Genomic DNA, 16764 nt, shown 5'->3' with positions numbered 1-16764 from the left:
TATTTTGGATAACCCTGCTTCCCAAGTAGTCATTCCTGGGGGAAAACGGCCATCCTGTATGGATGCTGAGGATGAATATCAGTGGTCTTTGCACTGGTGCCAAATTCCTTTAAAGGCCTAAACCAGGGGTAGTCAAACTGCGGCCCTCCAGATATCCATGGACTACAATTCTCAGGAGCCCCCTGCCAGCATTTGCTGGCCAGGGTCTCCTGGGAATTGTAGTCCATGGACATCTGGAGGGCCGCAGTTTGACTACCCCTGGCCTAAACTATAGAGTGATCTTAAGTTCTGACCTCTGGAAATTTTTTTGTTAGCCTAAAAATTGTACAAATTCTTGAACTAGTGTTAACATCCACCCAGTAATAATGGGTGTGGGTTTAGATAGCACTTTATAAATTGAGTGATGGTTTTTTTCTTGGTTTCCAGATTTAGCTGGTGAAAAACTACTGATGCCATGCCAACGAATAGAGGAAAATGGTTGCAAAATCTGCATAACAATTTAGTTATTAGAAAACTGTTTGCTGATTCTTAGAATTGCTTCTTGTTTCCGAGATATCATTATATTTCAGTATATATCCTAGGTCATCTGAAGCAAAAATTCTCAAATATGGAAGAAGTAGAAATCATTTAAATTTCAACACAAAATGTTGAGGTTTCATATATATCCAACTGACTGTCCAAAATTAATTATTCAGCAATAAGAATTTAATTTTAGTATGCCACATAAAATAGCAGTTTGTTTTGTATTATATCTTAATACAGCCCGTGGCGCTGCGGGCGCCGCAGACTAAATAAAGCCGTAAGGGCTGTGTGGGAGGAGTTAGGGCGGGCTCGGTCCGGGATGAGGAAGGGTGCTGATTGGCCCCTTCCTCTGGACAGATCATCGGCCGAGCCAATCGGCAGGCGCAAAGCGCCTGCCGATTGGCTCGGCCGATTCCCACCCTACTCACAAGGAAGCAACTGCGAGCCGCGCTGTGCGTGGCTCGCAGTTGCTTCCTTGCTGGCGGCCTGACGCGACGGAGGTGCAAAGCGCCTCTCGCCGCGTCAAGCTGCAGCACAAGGGAGCCCCCGGCATCGGAGTTCACGCCGCCTACATCAAGAAAATGGCCACCAGCAGAAGACGCCGTCCGGGAGCCCGCCCGCTCACCAGTAAGCCACCTTTTACTCTGCCCCAGCCTGCTAGTGCCCATTGTATTTCGGATACAATGGGCTTTTTTACTAGTTATAAAATAAAATCAGTGATTTGATTTCATTTAATTCTTAATCTTTTGCATATTTTTGCAAATATAAGTTACATTGGGCCACAAGAAAAGATGAGGCATGAATGTTTTAATAAATAAATAAATGTAAGCCTCTCGGTTTTCAGACAGATTTTGATAACTGAGCATGGAATTGCAGCCTTTTTCTTAATAGAATTATAATAAAGCTATAAATATAGAAATCTCTGCACTTTCTTAACCAAGCTTTATATGTAACCTATACAGAGACAATGCCTTTGCTTATTTATTTACTTGATTTATACTCTGCCTTTCATGCAGATAGTCAGGGTAGATTACAAAAAGCATTACAGTAAAATAATGCAGTAAAATTATCCAGAAAATGGACAGAACCATCAAAACTACATAAAATGCCCTTTTGAACTTTTCTGTGCTATGTATTCTGTGGAATGATAGAAGCAAGGAAGCTACCTGACCTAATCAGGCAGACCATTACACCAGCTGGGGGGGGGGTGCACAACAAAAATCACTAAGATACACACAGTGGACCCCAAGGAAGTATGCCTGGCCTCAACCTTTTTTTTGTCCTGGCCCAGACCTGATGACATGAGCTTCTGGGAGAACTGAGGGCCCTGGCGGAGCTGTCACAGTTCCGCAGAGCCTGCAAGATGGAACTCTTCAGGCAGGTCTTTGGTTGAGACCAGGTCTAAGACTAAGAACAACATGGTTCCTCTAAAGATTTTCAGACTGAGTGTTGCACCAGTATACCCCATTCCCTGAGAGGGGGTCTGGTTAGGGGTAGGGTTTTAACTGCCAATCTTGGATTTTATTGGGAGTTGTATGGCCTTGAGGCCAAAGGAGTTTTAATGGTTTTTTTAATGTATGTAAGCTGCCGTGAGTCTTTGGAAAATGGCAGCATATAAATCAAATTATTATTAACAACAACAACAACATGAGGCAAGCTTGCACCTTGGAAATATTCATTTTTCCCCTTGAATCTCACTGCCTTCTCTGTATATATTGTCCTGTTTCCTTCATATTAGCGAAACAGACATATCTGTATCTGCTTTTCATGCATGGTTCCAGGTTCAGTCTTCAGCATCTCTAGTTAAAAAGATCAAGTGATGTGAATGACGGTTAACTGAGATGCTGAAAAATTAATGCTAGTCAAAGTTGACAGTACTGTCCTTGGTGGACCATATATATATTATAAATGTGTCCATTCTTGGGTAGGTTTAGGTGTCTTGTACATTTTTTTCTTACAGTCCTCATTATTTCCTTACTATATGATAGAACAGATCAGTCATCTGAATTGTCCATTTCAATGCATTGCTTGTTCTACTGAGTTTTTACTCATTCGTTTAATATATATGCCACCTCTCTGGAGACCCAGCTTGAAGCAACTCACGAGTATTGTCGATAAGCTGTAGATAAAAACAGAATCATAAATTATTGATATGAAAAGGAAGACATTAGACACAATCTAGAGGCATAAAACAACTATTGAACTATCTAAATATTTCCTATTCATCGAGTTAGAAGCAGACCAGAAAGCAGCCAAAAAAGATAAAATGCCTTGGTTAAAAGTCTGATTTAAAAAAAATGGCTAGGCATCTAAAAGACTGTAAAGTAGGTGCCAAGTAAGCCACAAGGGGGAGAACATTCCAAAGGCAAGAGGCCTTCACCGAAAAAGCTGTGTCCCTGGTTGTTACCAGTTTTGCACAAGTTCCATACAAGTGGACACACCGACTGAGAATGATTATCTGTACCAGGACACAGAGAACAGATCTTAACTGGCAGACTGACTGTACAGAAGGTTTAACTCTCAAGAGAGTCTTCAGAATAGTTTGCTTTTCTTATTTTATCAAGTCTTAGAAATGACAGACAGAACCATCGAGGGATCAGCAGGAATGGCCCAAGTCAAGTGGTCATCACAGCCTAAGGATAGGGCCTGAGAGATTAAGTCATTGTCAGCTACACACATACCTATCCCCTTAAAGGGATCTAGACCCCTTCCAAGTGCCAGAGACCAGGCAGCAGGGCAGGAGTCCCATCATTCCCCCCAACTCCTGAGGGAGAGATGGACCTTCTGGACAACCAGGATGGGGGGAGGGGTCCAGAAGGCTGCTCACACAGAATAAATACTGCCCAAATCCCATAAGGGGGAGGAATAGTTCTTGACATCAGTAGGTGTCCTCCACTCACCAGGGCCACACCGTCCAGCAGGTCATCCATGCTGCCTAGGGTGCCATCAGCATCAACCATCATGCTAGCTATGCTGGAGGTGGAACAATACATAGTCCAGCAGGATGTGTAGAGTTCCCAAAAGGTCTCTGAAATGTTATCCAGCAGCCTCTTGATGTATACTTGTCCCTTCCTATGAAGCACTGGGGGGTATTTGCATTCCAGTGATAATGACCACCTATGGCTTATCCCAACATTTTGACGGCACATCTTGGTGCCTGTTTTGGGGGACATTCCAACACTGGAACCCCTTAGGAGGCCACCTAACTGCAGCCATGGGAACACTCACATGGATGCCAGCACACAACCGCAGAACTGCGCTGGTACAAGAGGCCTGTGCAGCAGTGTTAGTGTCCTGCATTGTTGCAATTGGTCCTTGCATGGTCATATCTCAGAATTATGCCAGTATAAGAATCAATTGGCTTCCAGAGCCAGTTTGCCCCCTTAGGATTCCTGTGTTAGTCAAGTCATATAAATGGGAAGTTTTCCGATTGCAGCAAATTACTGTAAAGAGGAACATAAATTATATACTGATAATACTGCACTAAATTGAGATGTTCACAGATTAAACAGAAATGCAGAGACATTACAGGTTAGAGATGTTAACCTTATACTCTGCATTTTACTGAACTGCTGAAAGATAAGTGGTGTAGTGGACATCTTAGACCAAAAAGATCCCACCATCACCTCCATCCATCAGGTTGTCCTAGACACACCCTTCTTTTGTGGGGGCAGGGTAGGCGAAGGCTGGCCTGGGAGTTACTTGGAGCAAGCCTGTTTTGGTGCCCCTGTGCCCGATCCCTACCTTCTGACACTCTAGATCTGTCTAATGGGCAGACTGGTATAATTTTATATTCCTACATTATATTTTCTTGATGAAGTTCATAGTTAGCAGCTTTTATGGACTAGGAATGATAATAACTTTTCTATACTTAAGGTAGTTTATTTTCCAGTTGACTGAGCTTTCCACAGGCTGAGTGAAAATGCCATTGTCAATGGAACAAAAGCAATTCGATCCAAACCTGACTGATATAAGAATAAACCCTTCTTTCCCAAATACCTAAACACATTGACTGATCTTACAAGTCACTCAGGAAAACAAAGTTTGTATTACCTCGCCTCTTGGAGTTTTGACATTTAAACATTTACCTTTCTTGAAATTCTTTTGTAAGTTCGTGTGTAACCTGCATGTAAAGCTGTTGCCCGGTGTGGACAGATCCAATTGCCAAGGAGCTCCAAAGGCTTGGAAATAACCAGGGCCAGGATTCAGAGCTCTGCTGTGGAGGGTCACAATCAGCACCTTGGTCAGTTCACTGTGAAGGTCAGAAAAGATACTAGAATAATTTACAGGGCCCTAATCAGACTAGTCTTAATTAAAAGTCTTACATAGATTGTGTCCTTGTTCAGAGAGCCAGTTACTGTAGTGTTACTTCAGGGCTAAAATACTCTGGCGGGCAGAAGTATGTTCTGGACCCTGCTTCCCTGGAAATTTCGTTCCTGTACTGCGTGAATTCTGTTCCTGTGATGTGGACTGTCATAGGCTGTCATCGTTTTAGTTGGTGGGTGAGATGACCAGAGCCAAGATAGTTTCTGCCTACTTCTGATTATATCATGAATGAAACTCCTCAGCAGTAAAGAATGGGTGGATCTTATCATTCCTCCGGGTTATCTGCAGAACTTTTTGACAGAGAAGGGGTTTCAGTGTTTGCTTACTAATCAAGGGAGATGCTCTGTCTTTCACAGGTTTCCACAACTTTTTTATTAATGTAGAAGTGTCTGTGACCAGGTGCAGAATCAGGTATCATGAGTGTCAGCAGTTGTTGTATATCAGGAAACTTATTTTAATTTTACAGATATTTAGTCTGGCTAAAAATTACAGGTTAGCATTGCATTAGATGGTATTCATGAGTCATCTTGAGGGCTGGAGTGGGCCAGAGGGTGTGACATATAAATATAATAATGAATAAAAATGTCATGATACTGTCAGATCTGTGTAGTATGAAAAACTGCGCATGACTCAAGCCGCAGCAAGAGAACAAGGGTGCCATGTTTCCTCCTGTTAGAACTAATTGTAGTGTAGCACCAGCCTCTTGAAAATAAACTGTAAGCAAGTATTCTACTACAATAAAATATTCCAGGTGTCTTGTTTTCTCCCTTCCACTTGTCTTTCCTTCTCCCACGTATCTGTGCAGGTACAAACATATCCCTTCCTGATGGAAAAGGGGGGGGGGGGAGGTTGATAAATGCCTAGCTGCTGTTCAGTGGCTTCCGTTCAGTCACTGATTATGCACGTTGTTCCCTGTCATTTGTAAACAAAGTGTTGGATCATGAAAGGAGAGAAGGCCTTTTTGTGTAAAAACTCCTTGATCTGAGAGCCATGTCAAGCTCTCTGTGAATTTTTTTCTAAAGAGAGAAAACAGTTTGCTCAGGAACCGTTTGTTGAGACAAAATGAAAAACAAAGATGACCTATTTGAGTTACTATATATGGAGTCTGATCAATTCAAATACTCTTAAAAAGTGATTTCTGGCTTTCACTGGTCTCCTTTATTGCTAAATAATACTGGCTGTGCTTAAAAAAAATCTAGAAACAAACATTTAACAATTATGACTTTCTTTGTAAATGGCATTAGTCTACGGTACATGTTTTATGAGACTTCATACGTTCCTTTATTTTCTACAAAAAAAAACATCTCCCCAACATTTTAATCTTGCATTGTAAAAATAATCCCAAATCATGAATACCGTCATTTCAGATGTAGTGCTTCCAATAGCTGTGAGCTTATGAATCAGTGGCTAAAATATATTTATAAACTCAATTAGGATAGCCCTGCTTGAGGTTTGCTGTTCTTTTCACTGTTTTCAGTATTGTTGGGATTCTATCAAGAGCATACACATGGGAGGGAACGTTGTCTTTGTGCACGACTTTCCACAGAACTGCAAAGGTCATACTTTATTTATACCATATTAATTTGATGCTGAATCCTTAACATAGAATGCATTAATGTTAATATTCCAAGCATAGGTAAGGTTTTAAAAGGACTTGGATCCTATTGACACCAGTACATCTTGGTGCTAAACATCTTGCTACCCCCATGCCGCCCTCATAAGGGTTTGTCTTATGAGACTATAGTTGCCATATGTGGACATTTTGTATTGTTGTATTTTAGAAATTGGGGTTTTAATGGGATTCTTAAGGGATTTTATTGTATTATATTGTATGGATTGTTTGCCACGAGCTGGTTCCCAAGAGCAGCGAGCCATAAATCCAACAAATAAATAAGACATTTTTTCATATTTCTCTCCAGCTGCTGTGATGGTTTTCCTCTGCTGTGCTGCTCATTTTCTCTGTGGCTAATACTTCCATGGACAATTCCTTACACGGAAGACATAGTGGGTGAGGAAGCATGAACTGCAGTGGAAAAAAGCCTCTGTGGTGGTTGCATAGAAGTTTGAGAGAGAACAACGTCATATGTTCCAAGCCATGTACTTTTTAACGTTGGTGGTTATTTCCCTTTACAGAAGTGGAAGGCACCCATGCTTAGATTGCTGACTTGCAGTTGACAGGCACTGTGTCGAATAACAAAGTGGTTGGTGTATGTTCCAGTCCCCAAATGATGGGTGAACTCTGGCACCAGCTGGATAGGGGCAGGTCGGCCATCCTCGTTATGTTAAATCTGTCAGCTGCCTTTGATGTGGTCGACCATGAGTTGTTGGCCCACCGGCTCACCGGGATGGGGATAAGAGGCACAGCCCCTAGTTGGCTATTCTCCTTTCTCCATAACTGGTCACAGAGGTTGCTGAGGCAGCTGCATTGGTTGCTGCTTGTGGCCTGGATCAGGTTCAAGGTTTTGATTTTGACCTTAAAGGCCCTTTGCAGTCTGAGACCCACGTATCTGAGGGAGCATTTGTCACCCTATGCCCCCTGCAGGGCTTTGTGCTCTGCGGGTTCAAACTTGTTGGTCATTCCTGACCCCAGAGAAGTACACCTGGCCTTAACCAGGGCCAGGGCCTTTTCGGTTCTGGCCCCTACCTGGTGGAATGAGCTCCCAGAGGAGCTATGGGCCCTGGGAGAGCTCTCAGTTTTCCACAGGGCCTGCAAAATGGACCTCTTCTGCCAGGTCTATGGTTGAGGTCAGTGCAAGTGCTAGTAGAAGATCAGATGGGGCTCCCCCCTGGAAGATATGCTTTCACACCAGTCCATTGGCATGGTTGGTTGTCACACCCCTCTCCTAGCCACCCCAGCTGTTAGTGGGGGCTGTCTGCCATTCGGTTTTTGTACTTTCTGTTATTTTACGGAGTTTTAATTGTGGTTTTAATTGGGGATTGTTACTGTTCTGAGTGTCTGTATGTATCTCGCCACAAGCCAGCCTGTCTGGGATTGGCAGGTAATAAATCTGCTGCTGCTGCTGTTGATGATAACAACAATAATAATAATAGCAGGAAAATCAGGCCTATCTCAGACAAGATGATAGAGAGTCCTCAGCAACTCCTCTGCTTTGCAAAAAAGAGAGAGGCTTACTGTAAATTAACCAAATGAAAACAGAAATGCCCTCTAAAAATAGCCAAAATATGAAGGGGCCAAAATATGAAGAAAAGCCAAGAATCAATTACAAAGGAGAAAAGACAATTCTTAAACATCTGAGAGCACATTGAATCCTGGAGATGGGAATTTCTAAATCCCCCTCCTGTGATTCCTCCCAAGCTTCATATTATAAAATAATTTACAGTTCTGGTGTCAAAACAGATCAAGAAGCCCAGTGGTCCCCAACATAGCGCCCTGGTGCCCAATGGTGCCTGCCAACATTTTCCCTGGTGCCCACTCTTTAGAAAATGGACAGGGCCAGATGGGGTTTTTGCCTGTCAGGGGTTCTGATTGGCTGTGCAGCTTTTCACTTTGGCAGCAGCTGCCACCACAGCATAAAGATTTTCATTGCATTACCGAAGATAACTTGCATGTATGCAAGAAAATACATTCTTTTTTAAAAGGCATTCTGTTAAACAGAGCTTATGCCTAAAATGCTTGGAACTCTGTTGTAGTCCCTAGTCTACTTGTCATCTGTGTATTCCTTTTAGCTTTATGCTGCCACATTTACAAAAATTAAACAAGCATATTTATTATGGGATGAATAGCAAAGAAAACCAAATACTCTTAAATATTCACTGACCAAACTTGTCCTGTGTTCTTTGTTTGCCTTGGTTTTCTGTTTTTTAGTTACTTTAATAAAAAAAATTAGTATTTGTGGCATGCACAACTGTCTCTGGTATTCTTGTCTGAATCCTCATACTCTTTGCTGAATTGTAGCACTATAAGGTACCACTGTGGATATGATGGATTCTGGATCAAAATGTTCTAAATTGCTATTCTTCTTAGCCTAAAGAGATACAATTCTCTAACTCAGCATTATCAGCTACTTTCAAATGCTTTGCAGACAGTGACTTGTTTGTAGAATTTCAAGAGCTCTTATGCAGATGCCATATATTCAGCTTGCAAAATCTAGGCACAGAATAACAGGGGGAAATGCAGTTGGAGACTGGCTTGGTGCCCAGAAACCGGTTTTAACCTTTTCAAAGGCAAGTGTGTGTGTGCATATTTATGTATATTTAAACCATGCTCTCTGTTAAGGGAGGATTCCTAATGTTTTCTCCTTAAAAGCTAAATGACTGTTTTTTGGATTTCATCCTTGTTGATTAACATTAGAGTCAGCCCTCCAAATATGCACCTTGGGCCACTTAACCCTATATTGACTTACTGTAATACTAGGTGGACTGGGGGTATCTTATCAGGGCTCTCTCAGCCTCACCCACCCCACAGGGTGTCTGTTGTGGGGAGAGGAATGGGAAGGCGACTGTAAGCCGCTTTGAGCCTCCTTCGGGTAGGGAAAAGTGGCATATAAGAACCAACTCTTCTTCTTCTTCTTCTTCTTCTTGTATTTCCAAAGGGGTCTTGCTTCATTATTTGAAAGATGATGAAAACTTCTCTGACTGGGAATTTAGTGATGAATGTTTAAAATTTGTATTGTCTCATATTGGAGGGATCCTTCTTTGACAGAGTGGCTTTGAAGAGCTTGGTCAAATGTTTTAATGTCTAAATTGAGGTGCTGGAAAATATGTAAAATCCGAATTGGTTGATAAGTTTATAGAAAAATGGATTTTATTTATTGACTCTAAGAATGAGATTTCAGAATAATATTCAACTATTTGTTTTCTTTTAGCTATTTCCATATCATATATGGAAAATCCATATACAACTGGAGATCCACACGAACTTGTTGAGGATGGATGTTCATTTCTCCTTATCCTACTATTTCATCTTTCCCTTCTCTGAAAGCATCTATTGCATCTCCCTTTTTCTTGTCTCCTTCTCTCCAGTTCATCCACCATCCTCTCTTCACCCACCAGTCTTCAATTTTCCTTCCTTTCCTATCCAGGGTTCCCTCTCTGGGAATACTCTGCCCAAATTGTCAGGCCTAGTTGCATGGTGGGAACTTGTAAAGAATTTTGTAGGATGCCTCATTTTCTCCTGTGTACCTTTACCCATGTTATTTCCTCTATGGTAACTCACATATCCTCATCTATCCTTGCTTCCTTTTCACTCACAAACCAATCTACCTTTTTCTGTCCCACATTATAAGCTACTTTTCTTATTTAGTTACTTCATTCCCTACCTTTCTGTATAACGGAGACCCCAAATGGCATACATTATTCTTCCCTCTTCCAATTTGTCTTCACAAAAACCATTAAGTAGATTATGGAGAGGAGGGCTGTCCTAAGGTTTGATGCCAGACTGGGGATTTGAACCTGGATCTTCCATATCTTAGTCTGAAAGTCTGTCTCAGCCTTTCTCAACGTTTTTACTGTTGAGAAACCCCCGAAACATTTGTCAGGCTTTGAGAAACCCAAGAAGTGATTCAATCATGCAGAATATGGTTGGGAAGCATAGCTGTGTACATGTACATCATTGGCCATTTTGGGAGGGGGGATGGGTGACCATATGTGATCATATCACCCAATAAATGTTTAACACATTTTAAAAATATGTAAAAAATAATTCTCACCCATTTGGGAAACCCTTCTAGGGCAGTCAAGAAACCCCTGGTTTTCACAAAACCCTGGTTGAGAAAGCCTGGTCTAACCACTATACCATCCTAGCTTCAATAGGTTGACTATTGTTGAACAGCCGCAAGCAGCCATGCCTTGTGTTGAAAGAAACAAAGGTTTCAGCTGGCAATAATGTTACAGTTTCCTAGCAGCAGTGAAAAAGGCTGTTGTTAGTTAAAACTACATGTGCTGTTTCGATTATTATGGAGTCTTTAACTCATATATTTCAGGTATATCTACTAACATGATGCTTTTCTTAGGCTTACAGGAAGATCTCATTGTCCATGTATGGTTCCAGTCTCTAGATTTATCTACAGACATGGTCACATCTATACACTGTTAGCCATCTGTGGCTATAATCTCTGGATATCTAAATTTTTGGTTCAAGGCCACATGGAGACGAAAGAGATCTGTCTGGACACTCAAGGGACTCCAACAGTTTAAATGTTTAAAACATACACAGATTTAAATTTCACCCAAAAGTAAAGCAGCAATCTCCACTCAAGCTGGGCCTGGCAGCAACATGGCACACTGGGAACAATACAGTGCCTGGCAGCACAGCATCCCAGGAACCACTCTGGGTCCAGCGCTGGAGTCACAGCAAACCGAGCTGGGTGAGCCACAGAGAGTGGTGGGAAGGGAGTTCTGCTGGCTTGCTTGGAGCAGCTCCAGCTAAGCCAGTAGAGGCTCCCACCACCACTACCACTCTCTGTGGCTTCTCCAGTGCAGTTATGGGTAGGCCAGCACAATCCCCCCCCCTCCAGCTCTCTAGCAACTGTGCTGGGCCACCTTAAGTTGGTCTGGCCAAGTCACAAAGAGCAGCAACATGGGGAAGTCCCTTCTGGCTCATCCAGCGTTGCTGCAGGTAAACTGCAGAGAGTGATGGCATTGGAGAAAATCTCTGCTGGCTGGTTTGGAGCTTCTCCAGGCAAGCCAGCAGAGACTTTCTGTCTCACCACTGCTCCCTGAGGTTTGCCCAGAGCAGTCCTGGGTGAGCCAGCATGGTCTCCCCTCTTCCACTGAGCCGCAGAAAGACCATAGCTCCACAGCATCCTCTATTGCTGTGGCTGAGCTGAGAGCAGCAGCCAGCATCATCCAGAGAAAATCAGCAATGAAAGATGCCCCCACAAGTATTGCAGGTTCACACTTTTTAGAAGTATTGACTAGAATTTTGTGAAGTAACTTGGTCATTTTCATGTTGCATTGTTTATTCTATATGGCAGGCAACTGGCAAACTACAACTGAACATCTCTTGTTTTGAAAACCCTATTTTTTTCAGTGTTTATAACCAAAATGTTAAAGAAATCAGTAGGACTTCTGAGTAAACAGTTTATAAATATGAACTCAACAATGTGTTTACCAATTAAAATCAAAATTAGCATGCTACAAGACCAAACAGTTGCAATATATTTCTTTGGAAATTAAAGAAAGCGTGTATGAAAAATACAAGGAAATTTTCATTGCAAAGAAACAGAAAATGACTAAAAATGAATTATTCATAAGTTATATTTGCATAAAGGAGGACTAGATCAGAACTGGTGTATTCAGCTTTTGAAATGTGATAGCTTCTCTAATCTCAAGAGGTTATTCTCCACATCCACCCCCAAAGATTTCCAATATTCATCAATTTATTACAATCAGTGGAGACCTTTTGTTCACTTCCAAAATTGCTTGGGACTCTCAAATATAGTACAGTTGTTTGCTTTTTCCTCATCCAAATTCTGGAACTTTTCCTTATCAGGCTTAATCGAGCATAGCAACTGAATAATGAAGCCTCAAAGGAGTAAGCCAGATTTCAAACATATATGGTCGGCATACAAGGTTTTAGGTTTTCATTTGTTCTGGTTGTTTTGGTTGGTATTACAGAAGAGTATTGTCCAGTCATGGATTTTGTCCAGGGTGCTTTGGAAACTTTACTAGGGTAGTCCTTAGAGAAGTAGCAAATGGAAGTCAGGACACTCAAGGATTCTGAATAATGCTCACAAGTTCTGAGTGAAGTACAACAAACTGGGAAGATTGCCTTTACTGTGCTGTAATTACTGGAGAGAAACCTGGTTTTAAGAAGCAGTCAGAAGATGAGGAGACATAACCTTCTAAATTTTATGAACCACTACTCAAGAAACAAGATAACATTATCTCTTAAAGTTATTAACATTGGTGCTATAACTGTATGATGTTTGATTTGTGAGCATCATGTCTCAGTCTTTTGTAATCCTGTGTCATTTTAACTTCCTGGCTTATCAATTTAAGGAGGATATTTCAGTTGCTGCCAGAGAGGTCTCTTGCTGAATGGATAGTATGCAAACTGAAGTTGGCTTTGTACTATATAGTTTTAGCTTGTGTGTTCTTTTTTCCTTACACAGTGGATCAGGATTAAATACTCATCTTTTGCTGCCTTCGAAGCACTGGTTGGTTTCCAGATCCCTCTTTTATACTTTCAGTCAGTAAAATCTATTTTCACTTATATGTTCAACCTTGCTGAAGCAACATGAATATGTGGTAAAAGCTGCTGCAGTTGCCCACAGCAGTTAGGATGAGTAGAGAATGCAAACGTGTCTTCATATGACTACAGGAATGGATAGGGAGTAGTGGCACAAAATGAGAGTCCATGAGGAATCTTGATATTTACCAATAGATTTTCCCTCCCATCTTTCTGACCCATTCTGACACCTTGTCCAGAATTCTATAAGTAATTTTAGAAGGCTAACTCCCCCTTACCCATCTAATTTCTTCTTTTAATCTTTATTTGACTTTAAGCTTCTTTCAACATTCCGAAGACAAAGAATGTGTTCAGTCCTCATTTTTTTGTAAGAGGGGAGTCTCCTTTTTAATTGGCAAAGTAATATCATTTCTGCATACTTAAGTCAGGGGGTGAGGGCTTTCTTAGTAATAGGCATTCATCCATAAAGTCTGTCATGGGAGATAACATAACAGAGCACACAAGAAATTGCTTAAGGGGAGAAGATGATCCAGATCCCTGCCATGAATTTCCTATTCTCTGATTCTATGAGCTGTCAAGATCTTAACTGGATCCATGTACCTTTGGTCCCCTGCCCTTATTTTTCTCAACTTTCCAAGGACTGTGGGCATGACCAGTCCATGAGGCAATTGGGTGGGGTCTTTTTATAACACTCTTTTGCATAATTTGGGATTAGGTCTGTTTTGATGCTTTGATAATATGTACTAGGACATATTTGTTTGCAGTTAGAGGATACAAGTCCCACAAAGACTTGTATGAGAGCCTCATTTTCCATTCCCCCACTATTTCCTCTTTTCCTTCCCTCTTCCTTTGTCATTTATTTGTTTGTTTGTTTATTTGTTTATTCATTTATTTATTTACTAGGGGCAAAGCCCGTTGTATCCAATAATACAACGGGCGCTAGAGCTTGGCAGTGGGAAGAGGAAGGGGAGGAGTTGGCCAGTCTGAAAGGGCATGGGGTTGAATGTGTGTGTTGTGTGGGAGGTTGTGGTGGTGTAGTGGCAAATGAGGGCATGGGTGTGGAGATGTGGGTGTCAAGAACCTGTGATGTGGAATGTTCGCTGAGTTTGGGAGAGGACTGACCTTTGGGAATTGTGGCATAGTGGTTACAGATGAGCTTTCCAGAGCCATGTCTTCATATATGTGAAGGGAAAATCAGACTGGAGAATCTTCTTAGGGGAAGATTACATGGCAACCAATTCCTCCCAGTTCTGCGTCATTTCCCTTCTTGTGTGAATTAGGTCACAGAAACCGAAATGTCCCCCTGCCCTAATACACATGGGGTAGTCACAGTACACAGGTGTCTACCCTATTCCTTCTTCTCCATTTCTTCACTGTTGATAAAATGTTATGTGCCCACATGCTTCTTTCATGGTTGCTCCTTAGAAGAAGAACGGATTTTTGTACCATGTTGTTTACTACCCAAAGGAGTCTCAAAGCAGTTTACAAACACCTTTTCCATTTGTCTCCCCACAATAGTCAACCTGTGAGGTATGTGGGGCTGTGAGAGGTCCGAGAGAACTGGGAATGGGCCGCAGTGACCCAGCAGGCCTCGGGTGTCTCAAAGCATTTTCCAATCATCTTCCCTTCCTCTCCCTCTCACTATTTACAGTTTCAGGCTGTAAGTATTTATTTAGATCTTCCTGCACTTTCCAGACTCATAGGACTGATGCTGGTCTGCCTGTCTGTGCCCCAGAATACAAACAGTTGCTGGTAAGGGCTGGACATAGCCCATAGCCCAGGAGGGACACACCTGCACCACTCCCTCCCAACTGCAGGCAAAAATGGCTCCTTTGAAGGCTGGACTTTGAGGCATTGTACGATTTTGAAGTCCCAAGGGGTAGCTAACCTCCAGGTGGGGCCTGGAGAGCTCCTGGAGTTACAGCTCACGTGCAGAGTATAAAGATCAGCTCCCCAGGCAGAAAGGGCTACTTTGGACAGGGTTGTGGTAGAGAAGAAACATTTAAGGCTTCCCACACAGGTTGTTGTTGAATTGAAAGACTTGAGGCCTACTGCACAGGGTTGTTGTGCAGATGAAACAGGAGACAAAAAAACCCAGTTTCATCTACAGAATAACGCAGTGCAGTGGCCTCAAATATGCAGAGTTGCAGAGAAGAAAGACACATGGCTTGGCTGTGTCTAACCCCCAGCCAGAACAGTATTTTAAGTGAGAAGGGGCTTTTCTGTAGCCTCCCTGTCAGGCAACTGTTTGGCAGAAGGGGAAAGTCCCCCCCCCAAAAAAAAGGAAGGCCCTCAGACTCCCCTTCATTGCTCTTGGAAAGGCTTCCCTCCCCTCAGTCAGGGCCTGTCAGAGGCTCCTTCGCAGTAGGCCTCAAAGGGGGGGAGTGGGAGCACTCTGCAGCCTCCTGCCAGCTCTGTCAGGGTTCTGAGGCAATTTGCAGTTGGACATGACAGTTGGGACAGCCTTGGGGCGAAAAGGGCTGGCACAGCCTGTCCAAGCCTCTGTTCTCATCCCCCTTGGCAGCCCTGCTGACCTCCTCTCCCTTTGGTGGTCAGGAGCAGACTGGCAGCCATTTCTCCAGATTGCCCCTGGCTGGATGGAATTTTGGTCTGTCCTGGTAAGGGGCTTCGCGCCTTCCAATTGGCCCCTCTGCTTGTCAGTCCAGGGCCATGGGACCAATTGTTGCCCCTCCCGATCATGGACTGAGCCCACCCCAACACCCCTTACTGTTTTATTAAGAGGGAAAAGATTACATTTATATCCCACCACTCCCACAAGGGCTCGTGGCAGCTTACAATAAAACCCCATACATTAAAACCCCAATAAAATACATACAAGTTGATTATCGAATAAAAACTATAAACTAAGGATAAATATCCAATCGTTTGGTGGCAAAAACATTGTGCAGAATTCTATATAGTTTTAGAAGGCTAACTCCCCCTTACCCAAACTTCCTCCCAAATTTCATCCTTTTGTATGTCACCACTTCTGAAGAAAGTTGGGTGTGTTTGTCCAGACAGTTCTTTTCTGTTTGTTTAAAAAGTCCCACACGCACACACATTTTTTACTTTTTTTGGATTTTTCTGCAAACCTAGGTCTCCTCGCCCCAGTGCCAGGATGCTGTGCTCCTGCCATTATTTATATAGTTTCTTTCACTTATTAGCCAGGTTGGGTCTGTAATTTATCTAGCCCACTTGCTATGTTTTATTTCCTCAATGGTCTTCCTGCAGTTATACCTCCCTCCCATCTTAATCCTTCTCCTCTCCCCCATCCATGTCCATTCCCTCTGGAATGCAACCTTGAGGCATGATGTGAGGAAATATATGCAATGCCTTAATGTCTTTGCCTCAGTTTTGACAATGTCTTGTTGTGCTTGCTTACTCAATATATGATTTTTTTTTGCTTCAAGTCAATCGTTTATTTTTCTGAGTAATCGAAGATCCTCATACCTAGGTTTGTAGAAGAATCTTTCCGTCTCGCTGATCCCAATCTGTAGATTTAAGTACCTCCATATGAACCCATGTTGAGAATTAGATGCATTTATGATGAAAGTTTTGTCCATTTAGGATCCCCTGAGAGAAACCATATTACAATAGATGTCTGAGAAACACTAAATTTGTTCAGCTGGAAAATTTAACATACCACACTCTACTAGAGTCTTATGTTTTGCAGCAGTAGATGCATTTTACATTTGAATGTTTATTAGTACAGTTTTTTCTTAATAATTTGTAGCCCTAGTGTTTCCTAGTTATCCTAATAATGC

The 16764-nt window shown here is 42.3% G+C and overlaps 1 protein-coding gene and 1 long non-coding RNA gene across 7 annotated transcripts in view; one reads left to right on the top strand and one right to left on the bottom strand.

The window, feature by feature from the left end:
• FAM110B (family with sequence similarity 110 member B) overlaps window positions 1-16764 on the top strand; it is an 88091-nt gene that overhangs the window by 65375 nt on the left and 5952 nt on the right. The window lies entirely within an intron of this gene.
• LOC143844753 (uncharacterized) lies at window positions 1093-15688 on the bottom strand. Its single transcript, XR_013234128.1, has 3 exons — window positions 15535-15688; window positions 4611-4774; window positions 1093-2641 (listed from the first exon to the last, which is right to left on the bottom strand). It is a non-coding gene; the product is annotated as an uncharacterized LOC143844753 (long non-coding RNA).

The sequence above is a fragment of the Paroedura picta genome, chromosome 9 (assembly GCF_049243985.1).
Source record: "Paroedura picta isolate Pp20150507F chromosome 9, Ppicta_v3.0, whole genome shotgun sequence".
In the NCBI taxonomy this organism is placed as follows: Eukaryota; Metazoa; Chordata; class Lepidosauria; order Squamata; family Gekkonidae; genus Paroedura; species Paroedura picta.
This window is presented reverse-complemented; position numbering and strand designations above follow the sequence as displayed.